At 41.5% G+C, this 11,010-nt stretch overlaps 1 pseudogene; it reads right to left on the reverse strand.

Annotated features, from left to right (window-relative positions):
* Window positions 1-2,851: 2,851 nt before the first annotated feature.
* LOC147443669 (uncharacterized) lies at window positions 2,852-10,332 on the reverse strand (annotated as a pseudogene).
* Window positions 10,333-11,010: the final 678 nt, after the last annotated feature.

Consider the following 11,010-nt stretch of genomic DNA (forward strand, 5'->3'; position numbering starts at 1 on the left):
TTGCTCATGGTTCTTGTATTATCAAGAAGGGAAATTTGGTCATGCTTAAAGGCCAAAAGTTTGTCTAGCTCATTGTACTCACTTTATGTCTCTTCCCTGAAAGAGAATTCTATTTGTGTAGCCGAGCTTCCATCTACAGAGTTGTGGCATACACGGCTAGGTCATATGAGTCAAAATGGAATGAAAGTCTTGTAGCGTTCTGGTTATATCCCTGTGTTAGCTTATCTTTATGTGAGTGTTGCATCTATGGAAAACAAACTAGGTTGACATCAACACCTTTAGACAAGGAGTTAGGAAGTCCTCTAGATATCATTCATAGCGACTTGAGTAGACCTATGCCAATCGTCTCTAGGGGGAGCATTATACTTCCTGAGATTCATAGTGACTCTACTAGAAAGGTGTGGGTTTATCTCTTGAAGCAGAAGAGCGACGTCTTTAGTGTCTTTTAGAAGTTCTTAGCCCTGGTTGAGAACCAATCGGGTAGAAAGCTTAAATCTTTGCGAAGTGACAATGGAGGCGAGTACATCTCCTTAGAGTTCAAGGACTTTTGAACTAAACAAAGCATTAAACAACAATTTACTACGCCTTACACACCCGCCCAAAACGGTGTGGCTGAAAGGATGAATAGGACCAAGGCCAGAAGCCTGGCTCATTGTACTCACTCTATGTCTCTTCCGTGAAAGAGAATTCTATTTGTGTAGTGGCATAGCCATGTAGGTCATATGAGTCAGAAGGGAATGAAAGTCTTGCAGCATTTTGGTTATATCCATGTGTTAATTTACTCTAACTTCTCTTTATGTGAGCGTTGCATCTATGGCAAACAAACTAGGTTGACATCAACACCTTTAGACAACGAGTTAGGAAGTCCTCTAGATCTCATTCATAGCGACTTGAGCAGACCCATGCTAGTCAAGTCTCTAGGGGGAGCATTATACTTCCTAACATTCATAGTGACTCTATTAGAAAGGCATGGGTTTATCTCTTGAAGAAGAAGAGCGACGTCTTTAGTGTCTTTCAGAAGTTCTTAGCCCTGGTTGAGAACCAATCGGGTAGAAAGCTTCAAGCTTTGCAAAGTGATAATGAAGGCGAGTACATCTCCTTAGAGTTCAAGGACTTGTGTGCACTAAACAAGGCATTAGAAGACAATTTACCATGCCTTACACACCCACGCAGAATGGTGTGGCTGAAAGGATGGATAGAACCATTCAGAAACGGGCCACTTCTATGTTGTCTACGACCAACTTACCTCAAGAATTTTGGGGAGAAGCTGTTATGACGGCTGCTTATTTGATCAATCGGTCACCTAGTACACCATTAAAGTACAAGGTTTCGCAGGAGATGTGGACAGACAAACAACCCAATTATGACAAATTACGTGTATTTGGGTGTGAGGCATTCTCACATGTGCCAAAAGCGCTTAGACAAAAGCTGACCCCAAATCACACAAGTACATCTTCATTGGATATGGTGTGGACGAAGAGATGGGATATCGTCTCTGACACTCAAAATCTAAGAAGGTTATATGCAGCTCATAGGTGATATTCAACCAGTCTAAGATGCCTAGAAATCCAGTGAAAGACATTGAGTATCGCAGAGTACGGTTTGAGGATGTTGCCTCACCACCAGTTACATAGAATGTTGGACGTGCTAGTGATGCACCGTCCACCAGTACACACACACACACACACATGTTGCTCCAGAGAGAGCGTAATCCAACAGTCAGGCACTTTGGAGATCTACTCGTACATCACGTGCACTTGATCGTTTTGAGCTAGGATTGGACTATTTGCTAGTCACTGACTACGGTGAGCCCACTTGCTATAAAGAGGCCATTGAAATGGATGATAGCATGAAGTGGGAAGAGGCTATGCAATCTGAGTATAACTCAATCTTAGCAAATGAAACTTGGGAATTGTCAGAGTTACTTGCGGGTAAACATGCATTGGCATGCAAATGGGTGTACAAGAAGAAGTATACCACATATGATCCCAAGCTTAAGTATAAGGCTAGATTGGTTGCTAAAGGGTTCAAGCAAACAAAAGGCGTAGATTTTGATGAAATCTTTTCTCTCGTCGTCAAGATGACTACACTGCGTCTTGTGCTTGGTCTAGTAGCCATCGAAGACATGGAATTGGTCCAAATGGATGTGAAGACAACGTTTCTTCATGGGGATCTTGAAGGGGACGTCTACTTGAAACAACCAGAAGGCTTTGCGATAAATCTTGAGAAGCTAACACGGGCATAATTGGTGTGTAGACTATAGAAAGCTTTGTATGGATTAAAGCAAGGCTCAACGCAATGGTACATCAAGTTCGATAAGTACATTCAGTCGCAGGGTTACGGATCACTGCTTGTACACAAGGAGGTTGAATGATGGTTGCCTCATCATTTTGATTTTGTACGTGGATGCATTAGGAAGGGAATGCGGTATAGGAGGGCCTCTTTATTTGGAAGTTTAAGGAAATATTTAAAGCTTAATCAAGCTTTGACCAAGGGCTAGAATGGTGGGGTAGATAGGTTAGACATGCCTTCATAAAAATACTTTTGCTTATTTTCTTGGAGAATATATGCAGATTTTACTAGATCTGGTTGAAGTTACTCTCCCCCCAAAAGCACTTTTTTAATTTTCAAATATTAAAAGTTCCCCTCTCTTGTCTCCTCTTTGTCTTCTCTCTCTTCTTATTTCTCCCCCTCCAAAAGTTTCCCAAGCTCTCTTTCTCTCCCCTCAGCTGCTGCTGAAAAGTGAAGATCTGCAATCTTTATCCCCACTCTCTCTCTAAAACGCTCTGACATCTCTCTCTCCTCCTCTTCTCATTCTAGGGCATCTTTTTTTAATGTAGCCTATCACACATCATTCTACCTGTGTAACATCTCCTTCTAGATTTGAAACCTCTTCCTCCATAGCTACAAAATCTCCTTCTAAACCTGCAACCTCTTCCTCCATAGCTACAACATCTTTGTTGGAATTAGGGTTGCAGAGAAACACACACAGCTTGGAGAAGACGAAGGAAGCTCAAGGCACACAATAGAGAGTGTGTTACTTAGTGTGCAATGGAAAGATAGATAGCCCTAGAGTGATGGGCGTATATACAATGCACGGGGGAAAAAACCTCCTAAAGAGGGAAAAAATACCCCGGCGGTCCTAGTGTGTTCACACACATCACTACCACATGTATATGGTAACAAATCCCCCTTGGAGTGATGCGGTGAACGAGAGCTGGCACATGAGTAAAGGGGAGTGCCATGCCCTGAGGACAGGATCAGTCAACAAAGGGGAGTAAGCCCAAAGCTTTGCGGAAAGCTTCAAGCTTCTCACGAGACAATGCCTTTGTGAAAAGATCTGCAAGGTTGTCCTGTGTTGGCACATAAGCCAAGCTGATCTCTCCTGCTGAGAGCCTCTCCTTGACATAGTGGTAATGCACCTCAATGTGCTTTGTGCGAGCATGAAAAACTGGGTTCCTCGCAACTGCCAATGCGCTCTGACTGTCAGTGTAGATAGTGTTGGCAGTGTCCTGTCCAACACCCAAATCAGCCATAAGGCATCTGAGCCATACACACTCAATCGTAGCTGTGAAGACTGCCCTGTACTCAGCCTCACAACTCGAAGTGGCCACAGCAGGTTGCTTCTTGCTCAACCATGATATACATGAACTGCCAAGCATGAAACAAAAACCACTTGTGGACACTCGCGTGTCAAAACAACCAGCCCAATCTGAGTCCGAAAAAGCATGTAAGTCTGGCGGCAATGATCCCCCCTTGGGATAAAACAAGCCAAGATGTAAAGTGCCACTAAGGTAGCGGAAAATCCTCTTGACAGCCTGCCAATGCTTAGACCTTGGGCTATGCATAAATCTGTTGACTTGTGAGACTGCAAACTGAATATCCGGCCTCGTGTTGCATACATAAATGAGGCAACCAACAGCAGTTTGGTAAAGAGTGACATCAGCAGGATCGCCAACATCATGTAGACTCAACTTCAAACCTGTTTCCATGGGAGTGGCAATAGGTTTGCAATCCTCAAGTCCAAACTTACATAGCAATGTCTCTATGTAACTTTTCTGACACAAGGCAATACCACCATCACACTGCTTAAACTGTATACCCAAATAATGATGCAACAACCCCAAATCTTTCATCTTGAAAGTAGCATTCAAATCAGCCTTAAATTCAGCAATATGTCTCTCATTTGGTCCAATGATCAGCAAATCATCGACATAAAGAACCACAATGAGAAGTACATCACCCTCACGCTTTACATACAATGTGCTTTCTGTTGGACCAAATGAGTGCCAGCTTTCTCATACCAAGCACGAGGAGATTGCTTCAACCCATACAAAGCCTTGTTACATTTGCACACTTTGTCCTCTTGTCCTTTTATGACAAAACCGTGAGGCTGCGTTACATAAATTCCTCAAATATGTCACCATTCAAGAAAGCAGTAACAATGTCTGATTGATGTACATCCGAACCAAAATGAGCTGCCAATGCACATAGAAAACATACAGTAGTCATACGACAAGTGGGAGCAAAAGTCTCTTCATAGTCTATGCCTTTTTGCTGTGCATAACCTTTTGCAACAAGTCGAGCCTTATGGCGATCGATCTCACCATCCAGCTTGCATTTCAACTTGTAAACCCACTTCGTACCAATGGCCTTTTTGCCAGTAGGCAAATCACATAAAGTCCATGTGTCATTTTGTATAAGTGCATCATATTTTGATTGCATGGCAGCCATCCAATTTTCTGAATTCTGTGCTTCATCAAAAGATAGAGGCTCCTCAACATCATGTAAACTAGACACAGCCAAAGCATAACAATCCGATGCATAAGATGCATGGCGAGAGCCTGAACGAGTACGACTAGACAAAGGTACATCCAATTTACTGTCACGCAAAGTGTGCACCAGCCATTTTGGCATACCTCTATCCTGCTCATTTTCAACCCTTTCCTCATCAAGTACATCATGTACATCTGCATCAGTAATAGGCTGATCTAAAATATTTTCAGAAACCCCCATAGGCTGTACATTTGCCTCATTGGAACTTACAATCGTATTTCCACCACTGAAAAGAGGCAATAAAGTGTCATAAATGTCCTGTGAGCTTACATTACTGTCTCTAGTACATGACAGCAAGGGCTGAACAGAATCTTCCACAAACACTACATCCCGAGAAACCAGAATACGTTTTGTTTGTGGATGATACAACCTGTAACCTTTGCTTTCAGCACTATAACCAACAAAAATACATTTGATAGCCTTATCATCCAATTTTCTGCGTTGCACTTGTGGCACCAAAGCATATGCCAAACATCCAAAAACACGTATGTGCTCAATAGAAGGCTTTCTATCATGCCATGCTTCATATGGAGTAATAGACTGCAAAGCTTTCGTAGGACACCTGTTTAGTACATAAGTGGCACACATGATGGTCTCAAACCAAAAAGAATGAGGCAAAGGTTGACTTTTGACCATACATCGTGCCATTTCTGTGAGTGACCTGTTTTTCCTCTCAGCAACACCATTTTGCTGAGGCGTATAAGGCAGTGTACATTGGTGTTTTATCCCATGACTAGCCAGAAATGCATTAAATTCATGAGACATATACTCTCCCCCTCGATCTGAACTGAGGGTGCCCATAGAACATTTCGAGACATTTTCAGCCATAGCCAGAAATTGTTTGAAGCACATAAAGACTTCGGACTTTGCTTTAAGCGGAAATACCCATGCATGCCTGGAGTAATCATCAATGAAAGTCATGAAGTACAGGTAATTGCCCAAGGACGGAGTTTGCATGGGCCCACAAACATCAGTATGCACAAGCTGCAACCTGCATGTGGCCCGAACTGAACCATCCTTTGGAAATTTAGAACGCTGCATCTTACCCAAAATACAGCCTTCACAAACATGTTTGACAGGTGCTTCAAGAGGTGGCAAAGAGGCAACCATATCAGATTTTTGCAAACGCAGCAAACTGGCAAAATTCAGATGACCAAAACGTGCATGCCAAAGTTTTGCATCTGAAATAGCCCTTGAATCTGCATCAGCATTTGCAAAATTTTGTCCACACTTGTGATACAAAGTGAGCTTATACAGCCCACGGCACAAAAGGCCAGATGCAACAATTTCATCACCAAAACTGAGATCATTAACTGTACATCTGTTATCCACAAATTTGACTACAAGTCCAAGTCTAGCAAGTGCGGATACAGACAAGAGATTCTTCTTGATCCCAGGTACATAAAGTGCATCAACAAGTGTGAAGGAACTGCCATTAGCAGCAGTGAGCACAATCTTTCCAACTCCTTGAACTGGATAAGAGGCGTTGTTGGCACAAGTGACTGAATTCCCATGAGGGACAGACTGGAGAGAGGTAAACAATTCACGATGTGTGGTAATGTGCTTTGTAGCACCACTGTCGAAATACCACACATGTGAATCTGTAGCAAAACTGACAAGCATGCATCATGGACAACAGGATTGTAAGTGCACTCTGCGCTAAAAGCCCATTCTACATCAACATCAACATTACAGTCTCCTTTCACAGAAGACTTAACAATGGCTACATTTGTAGTGGAACCAGCATTTGTAGTGGAACCACTCTCTTTCTTCTTAGCCTCTTTGGCCTTCAACTTAGGACACAACTTGATCAAGTGATCATTGGCTTTACAATAATGGCAACACATCTTCTTTTTGCCCTTATCACCAGAATTGCCAGACGAAGTGCTGCCAGCAGAAGCATTATGAACAGAATTTTTGCCACTCGCAGCTAAGAAGTGGCTGCATTATTGTTACCACCCTTTCTTTGAGAAGCAATAAAAGACTGTTCAACTGCACGTTGTCGTGCTGTGACAAGTACATAGTGGGAACGCATGCTACAAGATCTATCTTGTATTTTTTTAGATACATAATTATATCTCCTATAGTGTACATATGCATATTTAAGTATAATAATAAGCCTTCTATCTCATCCTATTATTTTTCTCAAGGGTAACATATCCTTACTTTACCATCAGAAAATACTATGGGAAAAGCATCAATAGCTCCGCCTCTTTAACTTGGGGCAAAAAGCATTGATTCTTTATTTCTACTATTTCATTATCATCTCACACCCTAGCTAGATCCTATATCTAGGGTAAACTCCTATATATATATATATTCTATGTATTTTTCATATTTTTCTTATATTTCTTTTTAAATAGCTACTAGGAGGGAATCATATCCTAGTGGGACACTAGGTGGCATGATTTCAAAGATACACTTACTTTAATGCATTATTACAAGCATGATTACAAAACTTTGTCAAGGAGCAATGTCATGCTTTCATATGGCATGAGGTGTCCTTTGGAATCAAATGAAAATCTACGCTAAGGGGACCACATGAAGACTTTTGCTGCCAGAAATGGACCCTATTTTGATGAATTTTTTACACAAGGTTCCAATCCGAATTGGAAAACGATTTTAAAATGAAAATCGTAGCTAATGAGCTGAATTTTTTGCCCATATTTTTACTTTTTTATTTGGAGCCACGGTTGAGGAGATATGATCAAAATACTGGACCCCAGTCTGCCCACATCATGCAAGGACAGCTCATTTCCAACTTTTCCAATTCATGTTCACACTGGCTCCTCTCTTCTTGTGTAAACCCTTGGGGGTTCCCTTCACCTATAAAAGGGGACCTCTTCTTCCTTGGAAAGAACTCAAGCATTGTAAGCCATTGATGAGAGGAATTCATGAGGGAGTGAGTAGTAACGCCTAATTGTACTTAGCCATTAACATAAGCCCAAGCCTACACTTTTTCCTAGAGGGAGACTAGCCATTCTTGCAACAAGCTAACCTTGGAAGATCAACTCTAATCAAAGAAGGTCTTGCACTTGGCGTATCAATCAAAGTGGAGTTCTCCCCTCTTCTTCTCTCTCTATCAATAATGGTGCCAAAGGGTTTGTCAAGTAAGATGTGTTCTACATTGATGTTTTCTTGATTTGTTGTTGTTTTCTTTTTCATCTCTAATCCAATATATATATATATATATATATATATATATATAAAATATTATCTCCTTAACCAAATCTATCTCTCTCACTCTTAGTAATTCATCCTCTCTACAAATTTTAGGTTCTCTTTGCTACAGATACATCTCTCCCCGCAGTATCCTTATTGCCTACGGGCAAGAATAGGGTTTGGGAGGGAAACTTCTCATCTCTTCACTTCTCTCATATCTACATTTCTCACATACTATCCTAGATGAATAACCCACATGATGATCATTTCTATCGCTTTCACTCTGTACGATCTATTAGAATTAACGTATGGATTAGCCGTAAAATACACTTTCAACAATGTATAGTGTTTCTCTTCGGCCCTGAAAGGCTCAATGAAATACTTCTATCACCGAATCCCATCATACTACCTCTCATAGACTATAATTTTTCTTTTGATGTAAGCGTAGTTATCTTGCTATGAACCAAGAGGATTTGTACACACAATTAATCCCAATCACTAGAAATTCCAAAGAACAATTCGTAGCCTATTTGGTTAGCCAAGATTGAATGCCATTAACTCATCCATTAACCCTTTCATATTACCCATGATACGATATGACCATAGCCTTGATGTTTTCATCTTCGTATTGTTTTGACATTCTCTTTTGCGTTCTTTCTTTGTGTGTGTGAATGCAAGAGAGAAAGAGTGAGTCTTCTTTGATTGCACTTCTTTCCAAACCCTAGTCTTCATGGCATCTATGGTTTAACTCCTTCATATAGTTTTTGTCGAGTTCTCTCACAACCTCTCACAGCCATAAGCCTGGTGCTTTCCTGGCAAGACCGCAAATTTCTCGACAACGCTGCCTAGTCCTGTTTTTTCTGGAAAGTGACTCTTGCAACAGCAATGTGCATAATGCATCAAACTTGATAACTTCAGGATTTCCTTGGGTCATAAGTCTCCAAGTACTAGCAAAAGTCTGGTAGGAATCTGGTAAGGCATCAAGAACAGTCTGCACAAGGGAACTATCTGAAATGACTTCACCTGCAGAAATATGCTGCTCATTGATATCCTTGACACTAGCAAGGAAAGTGTCCATATCATCTTCCTCATGCATAATCTTCGACTCCAGCTCTTTACGCAGCACAACAATTTTAGCCTCATTGCGGCTTGCATAAAGACCTGCTAGAATATCCCAAGCCTGTTTTGCAAATTTTTCTGAACGGATGTGAGGAACAATGGTGCGCTTCACAAACAATGCAATCAATGCATGAGCCTGCGTATCCTTAACATCCCAACGATCTTGTTCTGCCGTAGGCAAAACAACTCTAACAGCTGCAATCCTTGCAGCAAGACCTGCAACATCCTCAACATCGCCTACATCCTCAGAACCAGGACGTACATCAATGCACTGCACAATGTTCCAGACACCCTTTGACACAAGAACATGTTGCATCATATAAGCCCACATAGGGTAGTTGTCCCCATCCAACCTGTCCTCAGCAACAAACATCTTGAACACATCTGTGTTGTTGTTGTCAACCATGGTAAATGCTGCACCTGATGTGAAAACTGCCCGAAAATAGGAGAAATGGAGCGGGAACAACCTGTGCTATATAGCACAAACCGTAGAAGACTATAAGGCACCTATTATGCAAAAAACGGCACTGACAGAAATTATGCACAAAATGACAAAATAGCATGTGCAGTACTGCCTGTAGTGGAAACGGAGGCCGAAATGAGCCCAAATCAAAATTCTGAGGAGACCAAGCTCTTCGAGCTCACCAAAATTTTTGTTGGCCTGTGAACGCTCACCTAAGCTCACTGAAATCAGAGAAAGTGAGCAGGCGTGTGCTGGAGTAGCTGGCGACTAAGCCCGGGAGGACGTGACCTGCTCTGATACCAATTGTTGGAATTAGGGTTGCAGAGAAACACACACAGCTTGGAGAAGACGAAGGAAGCTCAAGGCACACAATAGAGAGTGTGTTACTTAGTGTGCAATGGAAAGATAGATAGCCCTAGAGTGATGGGCGTATATACAATGCACGGGGGAAAAAACCTCCTAAAGAGGGAAAAAATGCCCCGACAGTCCTAGTGTGTTCACACACATCACTACCACATGTATATGGTAAAAATCTCCTTGTAAACCTGCAACCTCTTTCTCCATAGCTACAACATCTCCTTCTAGATCTGCAACCTCTTTCTCCATAGCTGCAACATTTCCTTCCAAATCTACAACCTCTTTCTCCATAGCTCCAACATCTTCTCTTCCAAATCTGCAACCTATTTCTCCATAGATCCAATAGCTTCTCTTCTAGATCTGCAACCTCTTTCTCCATAGCTCCAAGATCTCATTCTAGATCTGCAACTTCTATGTCCATAGCTCCAACTTCTAGGTTCCCAGTCCACTTTCGCTCTCTTCCCAAGCTTGCATGTCTCTTTCGAGTTCCATAACCTCTTTCTTGACGTGCAACATCAACTTTCCTACTTAGCTCCCTATCTTCTTTCAAAATCCTTTTCATAGTTGCTGCAACATCTCCTTCTTTACTGTGTGTATGTGTGTGTGTGTGAACTATGCACTATGCAAGTAATTTCTAGCAAGAGTGTACTTGCTCATAGCTCCCCGACAAAGGATTACAATGCAGTAGAGATCTACTATACATGGTGCCAATGTAGCGGAATGCAAGGAGTGTATGTAAGGCTTATGAAGGGTCACAAGTTTTCAAAGTTGGCAAAGGATCCTAGGGTAAGTGTCAATTCTTGCAAAGCATGTATGGTAAGTGTATTTTTTCCATGAATGACTTATTAGAGCTCTTTTTTCTTTGAAATTAGAAGGATTCCTTATTAATCATCTCTTGTTTTAGCAGATTCTCCTATATTCAACAACATTGAAACTGGTACTAGTGCCTCCAAAAGATTTATTTGAAAGCTGCTGTCAACGGTTAGAAAAATTGACTCCATTGCATTTCAACAATGTAGGCCCCAATATGGGTTGGTCTAAATTCAAAAATGTTCAAATACTTGCTCTTGGAA

This window comes from Adiantum capillus-veneris, chromosome 13 (genome assembly GCF_014529385.1).
Source record: "Adiantum capillus-veneris isolate H3 chromosome 13, ASM1452938v2, whole genome shotgun sequence".
Lineage (NCBI taxonomy): Eukaryota > Viridiplantae > Streptophyta > Polypodiopsida > Polypodiales > Pteridaceae > Adiantum > Adiantum capillus-veneris.